Source organism: Coturnix japonica, chromosome 15 (assembly GCF_054131305.1).
Source record: "Coturnix japonica strain WE chromosome 15, WE-NBRP24, whole genome shotgun sequence".
In the NCBI taxonomy this organism is placed as follows: Eukaryota; Metazoa; Chordata; class Aves; order Galliformes; family Phasianidae; genus Coturnix; species Coturnix japonica.
Window position 1 is genome coordinate 7,512,592 of NC_140677.1, and position 15,284 is coordinate 7,527,875.

The 15,284-nt window shown below is 35.9% G+C and overlaps 1 protein-coding gene across 6 annotated transcripts in view; it reads left to right on the forward strand.

Moving 5' to 3' along the window:
• FHIT (fragile histidine triad diadenosine triphosphatase) overlaps positions 1–15,284 on the forward strand; it is a 503,125-nt gene that overhangs the window by 95,181 nt on the left and 392,660 nt on the right. Inside the window, exon 1 of one of the 6 annotated variants that reach the window (XM_085516766.1) lies at positions 5,341–5,579. The exons of the other annotated variants lie outside the window; for them this stretch is intronic. The gene's annotated coding sequence lies outside the window, so the exon portion shown is untranslated. Of the gene's footprint in view, positions 1–5,340; positions 5,580–15,284 lie in introns of those variants that run through there. 6 annotated transcript variants of the gene reach the window in all.

Sequence of the window (15,284 nt, forward strand, 5' to 3'; positions counted from 1 at the left end):
ATTGCAGGAGGTGTTCCAGTATAGAAATGGTGCTGCACTAAGTACCAAATGAAATACCACTTAGTATACATATGAAGTATTAGCTGGAGCTTTCAGAATCCATGACTCAAATTCACTGCATCCCCACTTGACTGTTGCATGATGGCCCTCTTCACCATGGTAAAACAACAAACATCTCTCTCAAAAGAGCTACTTCCAAGTAAAGCCTCTGCTGCAGCATGTATCATTTGATGGGGTGGGACTTTATCAAAGTCAATACCTGAGTGATGAGTTTATGTACAGTTCTGGGAGGATCAGGGTTGGGAGGATTGATAATGATATATTCATAGGGTAAGTGTCATGAGGGACAGGACTGCAATACCAGGGAGAAATGGAGATCTTGGCTCAGCAAGATAATGCTTCACAGAATGACAGCAAAAATAATATGACAGAAAAGATTTATATTGATCAAAAGAAATACTAGCCTTGGGCTAAAGGAATAAAGGGATTAACAAAAAGTGATGCAATTGGCACTCAGTGACTGAACTCTGACATGATTCAGTGGGCACACCTTGGAAAACTTGTGAATTCATGTGTCAAGGAGAGGGTTTGATAGCTGTATTAGTGCTGAAGTATTCCTCAGCAGGATGTAAACACTAAAGAAAAAGAGGAAAAGAAAGTGGCATGTAAAGAAACACGGTACATTACGTACTCAACTCCTTTCTAGTTTTTTTCTCAGGCAGACCACTGTAAAGATATCAGTGCTGCAAGCTAGGAGAGTGCTGTGTTAACTTTTCAGTGAAGTGGAGATAGCTTTCTTCTCTGACAGCATGACTTACTGCCCACCAAACAGATAACTGAACTTGTCTTCATAAAAGGGGTTCCAGTTCACCAAGTTTTATGTTCTTTTGTTAGTGCACTTATAGTTTATGAGTGTTTTGCATGGTTACAAGGAGAATTGGGGCCCATTCTATAAAGATACACAGATGACCACTCTTCTGTCTGTAATTTTTTTGTGTTGTGTTGCAATTGTGATACGTAAATAAAGCACAAAAAAAAAAATCCTATTGTACAAAAGGAGACACTGCATCCTTTTGCCTCACCTAGGCTTTTAGTGATATGGTGTCTTGATGTACACGTTAGCTTTTCAATGATGAGTTTGTTGCTCTCTGCAGTCATTTAGTAAATTAAGTATCCATGCTCTTCGTGTTTCTGAAACAAGGGGCTCAAGACTCTGTAACATGTTCTGCCCAACTTATGCTATGTCTCAGAGGAGCAACAAACAGCAGTATAGTAAATAAGTGTATCAAAGACTACGGCTCAGTTCTGGTGGGTGAGTTGTAGATGAATGGCCCTTTCAGGGATCATGAGTAACCAAGCCTTAAGTGTGTGACAAGGAGCACAATAACATGGGGATGAGAGGAAAAGTGGGCAAGTATTTGAAGTAGTATTACCTTGCTCTGAAGGTAATAGTAGTTCAGTGCTCTGAAGGTCTTTGGATTGTATAATACATCTATAGACAAAGAGATTTGTTTGTAACCTTCTATTGCACTGAAATTCTGTGCATTTTCAATAGGGTTTTGAAGATGTGCTTGGAACCACTAGCTTCTGTTATTCTAACTATCTTCGTGAGAATTTGGTGGGCTTTGGTAACTGAATTCTGTGATTTCCTATGTCTGCTTCAGTAGTGATCAATGGCTGAAATGATGTAAACATTGTCTGAATGTCTAGCAGAGGGGAAATCTGATATTTGAATGCTCTGCATCAGTTTTGCTTGTGTATCAGGCAAGAGGCACAAAGAGATAGGAATGTAGAATGGAGTTTACCCATAGCTTCCTGAGGTGGTTGTCTTCTGTGGGTATACCTTTACTAGACCTGAAGTGGTGTGGTGAGTGTTGTCATATTTCTAAACAAAGTCCAGAAAAAAAGATGATAAATTTGACTAAGATTTTTTTGTTTGAAAATTGTTTTGTTTTAATTTTTCCTCTTTCTGTATTTATTTCCCTTAAGAGTATTTAAATTTTTCTTCTTCATTTTCAGCTTCCAGGTTTTTCAGTATTGATTTTGTTTTATTCACTTCTTAATGTCTTCAGCACATTCCCCCCTTTTTTCCCCTTTTTTTTTCCTTTTTTTTTTTTCTTTTTTCTTTCATTTATTTTTTTTTTCCCCAAAAAAGAATCTTTGATGATTGTAACTAGGAATTTTAGCTAATTTTATCCTAGCCCATATTAGAAGATGACTGATACTCCATTACTTCTGGTCTTTGTTGAGTATCTATCTACAGAAAAGAACTAGTGAAAGGTTATCTTCCTGATTTACAAGGAATGGTCTCAAGTTTCATATAGTCCTTTTCTTTTCCCATTTACATTTTGCTATGAGAGAAATTGCGTCGTTTTCTGATGACATTCAATTTGAAGCCTCTTACTGTTCTTGAGAAACTTTGTGACAAGAGACCTAGATATTCAAGATATTTAAGGGCTTATTCTCATTGCCTCTTGATATAATAGATAATCCAAATACCACAGAATATTGGGAGAACACATTTTAGTTTTCTGCAAATAACACTTCCTTGTGCGAATTCTGCAAAGCAAATTGTTTTACTTGTCCAATTTGTCTTGTGTAATATGTAGTTAAAGTTTAAGGGTCATCTGTTCCTCCCATCTGTGGCCTATTTCATAGTTTAGATATACTAGCTGGTTTGGGGCTAATTCTCAGTACGTGTACAGCTTGAAGCAAGAGACATACGATTTTTAACTTCAGTTTCATTTTTCTTTGTGAAAATGAAGCAAAAGGGAATGCTTGTTTTGTGTTTATACCTCTTCTTAATTATTTTCTGCTTGTGTTGTGGCAATGGACTACTGCCACATTTTTGCCCAAATTACTAAAAGGCAAAAAACTTTCAAGATTAAATATCAGCATCTAATTATTGTTGTCCTAAATATGGAAAATATGGTGCTCATGTTTTCAAAAAGCTAATTCAATTTTGTTAAAGCTGTGGGTCAATTTAATTTCACACTCTCCATTTAAGAAGAAACCTCTGGTTTTGTCACTAAAATTAATCACTATTTCCTGCTATTTAAGCTGTTGCTGAGCAGATAAAATTGTATATGTTTTTTTTCCATTGACAGCAATTTCATCATATCGTTATCTTGTATTCTATTCATAATCCTCTCAGTATCACGATTATACAACTTCATTGTGTAACTTCTGTGCATCTCCCTTTTTTTTCAGCTTTACAATTCCAATATTTTCTTGCTATTGTATTACAAAAGAATTGAGGAAGCAGGGTATTTGCATGAAGGACATTTTAAATTCTAATGTCAAGGGTCATTAATCATTTTTGTTGTTATACTTAAAAAGCTCAGTTTCTGCATACAGAAGAGACTGTGGGATAGGAATCCATTTTTGGAAATAAATCTTTCAGGTTACCTTTTCACTTTCTGTGAGTTGCCAACGACAAATTAAAAATAATGCCAAGCCAAAATAGGTCATGAATTTGAGTATTTTGTATCCCATATCATTAGTATTTTGTTGTCATTTACGTATTCCACAAATTTTACGCCTTCTATTTTTGCAGTTTTGTTCCCCTCTTTGTAATTAACATGTTTGGCTTAATTTACATCTTCATTTGTTTGGTTTATTTTCCTTGTTTTTGATCTTGTAAAGACAGAAATGTATTTGTTTTAAAGCAAAGGTAGGCATTACTGGCTTAAAAGAGTTGCCAGTGTGAAAGCCTTCATTTCCTTTTTATTAATAAAACCAACAAAAACTGCAGTCATTTTTTCTGTGGCTTGAACAGTTATAGATTTTGATGGTTTGAGTACTGTTGCTTTTCTTAAAAAAGTTGTAGGATGATCTTAAATGCCTCCAATGTTGGCTGGAATCAAGTGCCGTGAATTCCTCCTGCATAATGCCATTAAAGAATGTGAGCTTTAAGGGGTGAGATTAGGTGATGGGACTTGGTAGGCCAGATTGGTGGTTGGACTTAATGATCTTTAATGTCTTTTCCAACCTAGATGATTCTATAATAAAGGTTAATCTGACTCTTTGTTCAGTTATTTATCTACATGCTTGACTGCTTCTGGTGAGCACTCAAAGTGAATTGATTACAATCTCCTTGTTAACAGAATAATGCTGATGCAGTATGATGTTTTGAGTTAAGAGCTGAGTTTAAGTTCATTGTTTGGTTGTCAGCTTGGTACATTGCTCTTGTTGTGGATTGGCAGACAGAAATGTAATTTTGTTTAAAATTGGGCAGAATTGCATGGAGACGATATGAAAGCAGAACTGTGATTTGTGGAAGGTAAATCAAAGAACCCGCTGTCAGACTTAAGCATTTCATTTACTAATTCGGTAAAAATACTTGAGGTAGGGATAATATGAATAATATGAATAATATGAATATGCTGTAAATAAATCCATGCTTGAACCATTTGGTTCAAGGTATTTCCTTGCAATGTAGCCTGTGTCTTCTAGAGTTTACACAGCTTTCCTTCAATCTGTAGACTAACGTGTTTTAGGAAGATACCACAACCTGGTTATTCCAGTGTGCCAGAAAATTATGGAAAGCCTTCTCCTTCCATATAATTTCACTGCATGGGAAAGTTCGCACTGTAGAGTCACCAAGTTAAATAAACACTTCCCATTTCCTCACAGCAATTTGTTTTTCAAAATACCTATCTATGAAGGTTGCTCTTCGGGAATTTTTCCTTAAAAATGTCGATCTCAGATCTTAGTCTGTAGAAAGACCATTGATATTCACTTCTGCATAGAGGAAATCCCACATTGTGATGATAAGCCAGCTTAAATGTTTAGCATGTAAATTAGTGATAACTTATTTTAATGTCACACTTAATAAAAGAAGAACTAGGTGCACTGTGATGTGGTGAAAGGCAGGACTTTTGCTTGGAAGAATCAAAGAATTTGCAATTCCTTTCAAGAGCTGCAAAAGAACAAACCCAGTAGATTGTGCCTAATACTTGACATTTTTCTTCCTGAGCTGAAAAGTCTTATCAGAAAACACATCTACCTTTACACCGTATGGAACACAGGAAGGCTATCTTCGTATCAGTCAGTTCTTTTTCCTTCCGTGTTACCAATTATTTTTGTTTTTTTTGTTTTTTAAATGAGGCCATTATGAAATTTCCCATCACTGAGACATTTATGCTTCTCAGAATTCACTTTCTGGATGATTCTTCAGAGCACTTTTGGAAATCCAGAGCTAATCCATAGGTAATATTCTTGCAGTGTGTTGTAAATAATGGCACATCTGGAAATTTTATTGACTTGGAAGTAAATTAAAATAAATAAATTCAACATTACATTCCCTTTGTAAATGTAACTTTTTCTGATTTATTTCAGTCTCCTTTGGTTGATTTATTTCAAAATCCGTGGACTTCAAACAAAATATGAATTTCCTTCCATCTCTTCTCCTGTCCAAAGTGTTCCTCTCCTCTATTCCTGATAATCCTTCTGTGGCTTTATATACATCCTACCCTATTTGAGCAAAGACCAGTGAATCTCTTAGTGCTGCTTAGGGAAATTTTATCAGCATCAGTATAATATTAAGAAGAGGAATCAAGCAATTAATTTCTTTCAAGGTAAGATCAGCATATCTGACTAGATATTATATTACTATGTGTAGCAAAATTTCAAAGTTAATTTAGATTATATGGAGTAAAGTCATCCATTTTCAAATGCATGAGAAGAGATGATTAAATTCCAGATTCCAGTGTAAATTAGCTTCTAAACATAGAGGTTTGTAGCTTGAATTGAATCAAGGAGTGTTTCAGAGGTTCTGAGTGTTAACTATTTGCTGATGGCTTTGCTGGATTCATTTCTGGAAATGATATCTCACTGGAGTTGTCCAATTCACAGTATATAATGGATTAATGGCTTGGAACTTTACCTATAATTCTTTGGCTTTATGTTTAAACAGTTCATAAACTCTTGATATCCCTTTTCCCCTCTTGAGTTCATTAAGAAAATAACAAAGTAAAGCTAGAACCATCTTTGTGCTTTATTATTTAGAAAAGCACATTATGTTAATATTCTTAACCACTGTAATTTAAGGACTCTGGGGAGAGAAGAAAACAAAAGTTTTTTTCTTTTCTTTTTTTTTTTAGCCTGAAGGATAGGGTGGCTTCCCTTTTAAGACTTAAAATGTGAACGTCTTTCCTATTCAGTAGCTCTGTAATACAGTTGCCATGGGTGTGGCAGCTGCCTGAATGCAATAGAGGGCATCTCAAACAAGCCTAGGAGGCAGAAACTCAATTTCAGTTGTTTCATGTTCCCAGAAGCTCTTGCAGGGAGGCAGTTTTTAGTTTAGTAATGCAAAGTATGAACTACTTAGTGGCTTCTCTGATATTAGTTTTAAATTCTGGAAATTATGTTTTGTCATAGAATCCATGTTATGTTTAGATCAGAAATGTGTGGTATGTTTATCTTCATTCCAGATTAATAATCATATATTTATGTCAATTCTCTATTCGGAGATATCTACATTTCACCAGATAATTTTTTACTCTTTACTCAAACTCAATCTAACTCCTTATCTTTCTTTTTCTCTTGAAATTCTGGGCTGCTGGGAAGCAATGTGAATAATTGATACATTTTATTACTCATTGTTCATTGCTCTTGCATAAAGGAAAAAAAAAAAAGCTTATATAGTTTGATCTCTTGTGTATCAAACTGGCTTTAGGCAAGCAAGAAATAGCAGTTATAGATACTACCATTTCTGAGGAGGATTTTCATTTTCTGACTAGCTTGATGAAGCTGTGTTACTAATTAAAAAGTCAACAAGCACTAGAGCGGTAGCAGTAGAGCTTAGGTGAAACATAGCCAGCCAGATCCATAATTTATGTAAAACCACTTTAATGAGTGAAATTACTCCAGAGATCAATGTATATAAAATGGAAGTGCAAGAAAAAACAATAGCTGTTTTGCTTTCCTTGGAAAAATACATCTGTTTTCCTTCTGTGTTGCTTTAAAGACAGGATTTAGATGTTACAGCTTTCCACACTGGGACATATTTGAGGTTTCTATCTAGCACAGAGTTGATGTTGGATGAAATCTAAAATAGGACACTGCAATTTCTTCTTTCGAATATATTCTCCCAAGATCTGAGTCCAGATATGTTTGTGTAAGAAGACCAAGGAATTAGTTTCACAGGCCATCTTAACATCTACTACAAGCTGTTCAATGAAGATTTTGCAGACTGCTGTCACAATGTTGCTAATATATGTTAATTTTTTTTCCATGGTGCGAAGATACCTAATGCCAGTAGGCTTTGTATTTTCATGTGAGTAGTAGGATAAAAGTGAAGCTGTGTAGCCTTGGAAGTAGGATAAGGAACGGGATGGCATATCTAAATGTTGTCTCGAGCTTTGTCACTGCTAAGACTTGCTATGTTATTTATCCTTTTGTGCCATGTCTAGTAAGAAAGGGATAATGACACCTCCTTAGTACTGTGAAATGTTTTCAAAATGAGAAAAGCTTAATAATGTGGCCCTATCACTTTTGTAAATGTTTTACTGGTAAACCTTGATTCTGAAAACAACTTTGATCTTTTGGGAGAGAACGCTCCCAAATCTGTATCCTGCATGCAAAGCATGGGGAACAGTTATACTTTGATGAGAGCCCTGCTTCAAAAAGGGTTGTTACCACAAGAACTGAGGGTGATCTCTTAGCATATCATAACTGTGAGTTAGTGAATGCTCTAATTTTTTTGTAATGCTTTTCAAGTAAGTTGAAAAGTTATAGTTACAAATAGTTACTTGCCTTTTCCCTCATATGCATTGTTCAGATAAAATATTTTGAGCAGAGAATGAAATATAAGCAGAAAAAAATATACATTTGAAGTGTGTCTCATGGTATGGTGGCTGCACCCAATATTAGCATAATTCTGTAAAATATTATTCCTAATGTTAATTGAACAACAAGTGTTTTTATAAAGAAGACATAGCCACAACAAAATGAGAGCTTTATTTACTGCATATTAATACTTGACTATGGGGAAACAGAGAATGTAGTGTAGTACTTTAGTATGTTCCCAAAGTGGTAGAAATTGAAAGCAAGGAAGTATAATTTATTATTATAATTATTGTAATTATTAAAGACAGCAGAATTAATGTGGTACTATTTTGGACAGCATATCCTTTGAGTAACCTTTTCTATTTCATACTTAATGCTGCCAGCCTCAGTATTATAAGTTCCTTTTCATCTGGGCATTCTCAAACATTGGACATGTGAGGCCTTGGACATCTCCAGAGCTGTCCCTCCTAATTCACATTTCTCCTTTTTTTGTTATTGTAAAAATGGAATCGTGTCCAAATAAATAACATCCTGTGAGCTTCAGTGTTGTACAGTGTTTGTACTTCTGTTCAGTGCCTACAGACAAACTTTATTAGAATCAATAAACAGAATAAAAAGCAGAACCTCATGAACTATTTGTGTAATAATTAAAACCCAAATGCTCAACTGCAATGCTTTGGCAGCAAAAGGAACATCTACAGAAAGGAGAACCAACAGACTTAGTGGAGAGGCACAATATTGTCCTCATCCCACAGTGAGTATTCTCATGTCCTAGATTTGCTGATTCACTCTTGTCATGGGGGCACAATGCTGTTATCAAAGCAGCATTCCCTGACCTTTCCTGAACATCTCAAGTTTGATATTCTCTTTTCAGACATGTAGAAACTGAATTGAGCAATGCCATTTCATTGTGAAATGTAATGATTGGAGTGAGGGCAAATGGTGACATTTTTTATGTTGTATATCACTTAATTCTTTTTTACAGTATGCCAGCAATTACATATGCTAAGCGGAATGCTAATTACATTTTGCATTTTCATATAACAGTGTAGTAGTTTTGTCAGCGTTATTGTTTATTATTTATATAATGTACACAGCACAGGATATGGTACAGTAATAAAATCATCTGTTTAATTTGCTATTAATTAATCTACAAAATAAAGTGATAGTATTTTCAGAATGAGCAGTAAAATACAAACAATTTGCATATTATCCTTTGTGACTGCTGTATTTTTTTGTTGATACTGGTTAGAAATTGTTTGTGCAGAATTTCTTGTAGTGGAACATGCTCGTGTCAAACTGTCTTGATTTTGGCTGAGAATTGTGCTTTGTTCAGGAGCTTGCACTAAACCGGAGTGGGGGTGGTGTTTCAGGTTCGCGTGTGACTGGGTTTATCTGTTTCTGATTTTTGTTTTTTTTTCCTAACGGATTAGTAGTGAGAAGACTATGGAAGAGAAAATGCGAGGCTGATTTTTCTCTTGCTCTCAAAACATGTTTTACTCCACTTTCTTGCTATAAAACAGACCAGGTTTGAAATATGGTGATTTATCAAAGCTCTATTTCTCTTGCGTGTCCTTAAGAATAATTTTGCTGTCATAAAGGCACTGTTTCTGGCAGTGCAGCAATTCAGCAGTTTACTCATGTAGGCTTCTTTTCATCCCTGCTTCTGTGTGAGAGGTGAATGGGAATGGGTTCTGAAAACCCAAATATTTGGCAAATTTAACATGGGGCTTAATTGTCCAGTCACTGTGTGTGTGTTAGGGGAAAAGTAGCTAGGTGCTATTTAAGACTAGCAGCAAAAGCTTCTCTCTCTGTTTCATCACTGTCTTAGTGCATAATAAACCATGATAGAGAGGCAAGAATTATTCACTCGTGCCCAAGGCTTTGTTCTGCAAATGTAACTGAGATCAGGTAATCAATATAATCGTTATTGCCAGATGTTATCGCGTTAAGAAGAGAGAATCCCTGGTTAGGTCTTCCTGGCAAAGGAAAAATTGTTTCTCACTGTAGTGGGGCAAAAAAAAAAAAAAAGTTCTAATGCTGAAGTTCAGATGTGTCTCTTGCAAACAAAAGGTAAATCATCTCAACAAAATGTGCCCTTGTCCCTGTTTCAGCAGACATTGCTTTCATTTTAATTTCAAAATTCCCCATGTTGTCATATTTCTTTTAACCATACTGTTATTCCCTGTTGGTGGTCATCCTCCATAAATATCAGTAAGGCTGTGCGAGCAACAAGGGAGTTTTCTTCTTATCTTTTACAATTAAGTGTCTCTTTATCTTAATATTTTAAAACTAGATTATATTGGCAATAAATGGATAACCCAGATAATGACTTGCTTAGAGAAATCCGAGCACCTAAACTGGCAGGCTGCTTGTGTGTCACTTTGTTGATAATTAGGTACTTGATTTCTGAAGTTTTATATCCTGTGCTTAGCTACTTACATTTCTGTTTCCTCTGGACTGAACAGTCACAGTCAGTAAGCCTTCAGTCTCTGCCTGTTCTGGCCTCAACGGGGTAGCATTTCATGCTTGTGTTGTCTCTGCTTCTAGGGATACTGGAAATTCAGAATAAACTGATTACTTAGTAGGCCTGATGGGGAATTGCTCACAACATTTTTCTCTTTTGATAGCTAGAAAAAGAGAGTAGAAATCAACCAGCATAGCCCTGAAGTGGAAATGAGAATAAAATTGTAGATACAAAGCCAAGTGTTCATCCCTGTCCTCTCAAGGGACATACCTCGTGTACCTTACCTACTGCTAGCTATCCTTCAGCTATTTTAAAATTGATTAACTTTTCTCATCTAAGGCTTTTTCTTTCTTTTTCTTTTTGCTTTAAAATATATTTGTGGTTGCAAATCCTGAAGATAGTCAAACAACGATCTGAAATGCTGCAACTTATATTTTTGTAAGTTTTTTGATGAGAATTTACACCTAATTTTGTTCAGAGTTATTTAATGTATACTGTCCATATCCATAATGCCTTACATCTACTAGGAAGAATATGTGGCAGTACAGGAAAAAAACATAAATCTTAATATTCCTTTCCCTGCGATCAGTCATCAGTTGTTCCTGGACTTAGCTCCCTCTTAAAGAAGATAATAAGCAACAAAATCAGATATTGGGATTCTTTGTCTGCCTTCTTGCTTCTTTATCATTTACTGCTCATTTTTCTCCTTGTTATATTGGAGAAGAGCTTCAGTAGCTTGGCTATTCTAATTTATCTTCACATGAAAGCGTATATTTGAGGGGAGATGAACAAGACAGTGAAAACTGCGCCCCTGCTTTGTTTTCATTCTTACCAGTTCTAACATGTAATTGTGCTGAAATTGTACTTTACTTGACTCAGAATTTAGATAACTTGGCTGAAATTGCTTTATTTTTCCACCCTGCTTCTTGTACTCCATTTAAGAAAGAAAGAAACAAACAAAAATCAAACCCAACAAACTATTGCTGTTGAAATCTGCACACTTTCTGTTGAGCCACGTGAATCTACAAAATCTTTTCTGCTAAACCAGACGTTTGGGGAAATTGGGGAGAAGATACAGTCTGGTCGGCAGAAGATTTATCCAATTCCAGCCCATAGTTAGGCTTAATAGGTTTCATGTCTGCTTCTCTGGAAACAGATGCTGCAATTTCTTTTTATCAGCTGTGGCTCTGGACTCAGAAGTTACGTGTGTTAACCAAGAAAATGAGATGTCTTCAGTTTACAAGTTTAATCTAAATTTTTAGAAATGTTTTCATATATTTCTTCTGTCAGAACTAACATCTCATTTTCAGTCAATCATGCATCTTCTGCTCAACCCAAATACATGTAGGAGTGCCAGTGTGTGTATGTCTACACATATGCATGAAAATACATTATCTTAAAAAATAATGTACTACTCCAACTCTTCAAAGGAGGAACCTGGTAGGGAATCCTAGTAGTTTGCCACAAGTCATAATTAGTTTTTGTTGCCTTCAGTGAAGATTTGATTGTATCATTTTTTTTTCCTTTGCCTTTAGTTACTGGCTATTTTTTTTTTTTTTTTTTTTTTTTTTTTCCATTTCCTGGGGTGTCTGCATTTTGTTCAAAAAATAGTGGCAAGATTAACATTTTGCTATGAAGGGTTTCTCTTGAAGGAAAAGCTCCCATCATAGCCAAGACAAAGAGAAAAATGTGCATTGAATCTAGCTGCTTGTGGTATATTCTTCAATAAACAGTATTTCTTTCTTTGCTTTTCAAACTCATTCCCTGCTAGAATTATGCTCCTGTGGTCTTGACAACCCCTCCCAGCCAAGACAACACTCAGAGAAGGTCTGTCTTATCAACATTTACAATAAGTTCATACTAGTTGCTATGAGGAAGTAGCATGTTTCAAGTTGGCAGTTTACAGGTTCAATTTTGGACATTCACTCTACAAGCACATACACTCAATTATTTGTTGCCTTACAGTGTTCACAGTGTAAGTTCCTTTGTCCATATTTCCCAAAAGCGAGCTAGCTTTGTTGATTTTTTGTTATTGTTGTTTTCTGTTCCTAGAAGTGCATGTCCCAGTGTGTTGTGTTATTTTCCTAATTTTCAAGCAGACTGTAGTAAAAGGAGAAACTGCACCATCCATACTACCTTATGGCTTCTATGAACGAGAGGTGCAACACCTGCACTGTGCCATTTTGTTATCAGGACATGGGTGAGATGGGAAGTTTGCATAATTTTAGCCCGAAGGTTGCAAAAACAGGAATATTAACTACCCAGATCCAGGTTGCTGGTAGAATATTATTTTTTCCACTTTGCAGATAAAACCCTAATATTTGTATTTGAGAAAACGGGCTTGTTAGGTGCTTCTTAGAACAACATGACTGTGATATAGCCTATATTTAACTACATCATGTTCCATCTTAGCATCTCATTAGCATGGCAAGCTTGTTTTGCACTTGGTTTCCCAGGAAATAGGAAGCTTAATGCTGAAAGACTTCAGGTCTACCAGTTGTGTCCTCTGGAGAGCTTAGAAATTACTTTTTCTGGGGGACTGACTCCTTTCAAGGTCCCCCAGTATTGGTACTGTGATAACTACTCGGACAAAACTTGCTTTCCCTTCAACAGACATCAAAGGCAATTTGACCTAACTTATTTCTCTTTTTGAGGATTTGACTTGGAAATACAGATGACCAACTTGAAATGTAAGAGCTTTTTCAGTTTCATCAGAGCTGTCCTGCATTAGTCCTTAAGAAATGAGACTTTGAAATACAAATTTAAAATGGACATACCAGAAATTAATATTAAACAGTTATTAACAGAAGTACTCCAATATCCAAATAGTCTGAAATTTTCTCTTGGGCTGCTTGCAGTAAATCTGTGAGATTCAGCTGCAGTTTCAGTGAATGGATTTGACATTATAATGTGGATGAAAGTCACCAGCAAAAGTAAATGTTCTAGGATTCTTATAAATTTTTTAACTCGCTTAATTTTCCTAAGTGTTTTACCCTATAGGTTGAAATCTAGCATCCATGACATCCTCTGAAAATGTCTTTCTAGAGAATTCTGTTGCAGTTTTTTTCTTTAACTTCTGAAGCAGTTGGAATTTATGAAGTACAAGCAGGTTAAATATTCTTTTCCCAACGTTCCAATCTACTGCTTGTTTGTTTTGTTCTCCACACACTGAGGTGATATTCTACCTTTGCATTAATATGCATTTCACTGTGTGTACAATGACTTTTTCAGGAACCCAAGCCTACTGCACCGGTGGGACTGTCATATGTCTGAAAACAAAAACCTGAGTGATGCAGTAGGTGACTCAATTCTGTTGGGCTGAATAGAGGTGTAAACCAAAGCTATATTAGAAGCAAAACCATCTGATCCACCATAAGAAAGTGCTGTGCATCTGTTCCTCTCTGAGATGGAAGGAAAAAATCCGATTTATTTAGGTAGAGTTTTGAGCTGCAGTTGTAAAATGCTCTGAATGGCTTAATATGAAATGCTCAGCCTGAAGAATCAGATTTCTTAAAATAACAAAACAGACCAAAGCAACCCGTATCTCCCTTCCTGCATGGGCTCCAGCTTTGTAGAAACCTTTAGTCAGGTTCTATGACCTATTTCCAGCAGCTATATGTCATTAGAATATGGACAAATTACATTCAGTATTCTAAAATTACTATCCAGCATAAGTAATCATGCTTGCAAATTATTATATACAACAGAGAGCTGTGTGTACTGCTTAAGTAATGACAATTTAACATAAATTGACTATTTGTGTTCCTGATTATTGTTTCTTGCATTAGGTGCTGTCAAGCTTTCTGTGTCTCAGGTGTTGTCTTGTGAAATAAATGCTTTACTATAATGTTCTATGATAGTCATCAATTTACCGTGACACCATAAGATTATAGAATAAGAACTTTCCTTTTTTAAAGTAAGTAACTTTTTCAGCTCAGAACGTTATATGTGGCTGTTTGAGCTGCTACACGTTTTAAAGCAGCTGACAGTAAGTCCTGATCTGCAGGATTTTGTTCTCACTGGGGGAGCAGAGATGCAGTGGGATCTCCTCCTGGCTGGGGTGAGGGTAGAGGATCGATGTGAGGGAAAGGTTATACCAGCTATGGAGAGAAGGGGTGTAAATGCATGGAGCTCTGCTTTGCGGTAGGTGAGCGACTTGTTGATAACTTGGGGGTAAATAACTCACAATAAAAGGTTCTTAAAAGTCGTTCTTTTTTACAGTGTTATAGAGTACCAAGTAATGGTAGTACATCAGTAACTGAACCTTTTGTCTTCCTCACTCTGAGACTGGGGAGCTTGAAAGGAAGTTTACCAATATGTTATGAAGTATTTACACATAATACAGAGCAATTTGCATACTAGAATTTGGAAGATTAAGGTATTACTTCTGACCTTGCCTGCCTTGATACAAAGAACTGATGGAAAATAAATCAATTTTTTCTAGTGGAGGTGTCCTTGACTGTAGAAGAGGGGTTGTAACTAGATGGCCTTAAAGTTCCTTTCCAACTTAAACCATTCTGTGATTCTATGAAATAATAGAGATAGGATAATGCAGACGGGATTATTAAACAGAAGAGATGGCAGCATTTAATTGTATGTTGAAGGAGGCAATTAAGGGTGCAAAGTGAACAACTGATGGAAAGTGAACAAGTAAATAACTTCACAGAAGTCCAAATTCCTCTCTGAAATCCTGCTGTCTTGCAGGTTTAAATGAGAGATAGGCTGTGCCTAGATTAGAAAAGGGTCCTGTAAGACTAACATTCTTCTTAACCGCAGTGGTGAAGACCTCCTTAGGGTTGTTAACTAGTTATTAGCTACACAGCTAATTGCTAAATAGTGGGTTTTTTTCCTCCTTCTTAATTCTGGCCAATGCTTTTAACCTTACATGTACAAAAAACTAGATCAACATTGTCCTTGGAAATGAAGGATATTCGATGTATGTGATGTCACAGCACAGACAGTAGCAGAGTTAATTATTGCTAACATGCAGTAATGGTGTTTGCTACATTGCGGGTAGGTATGTATT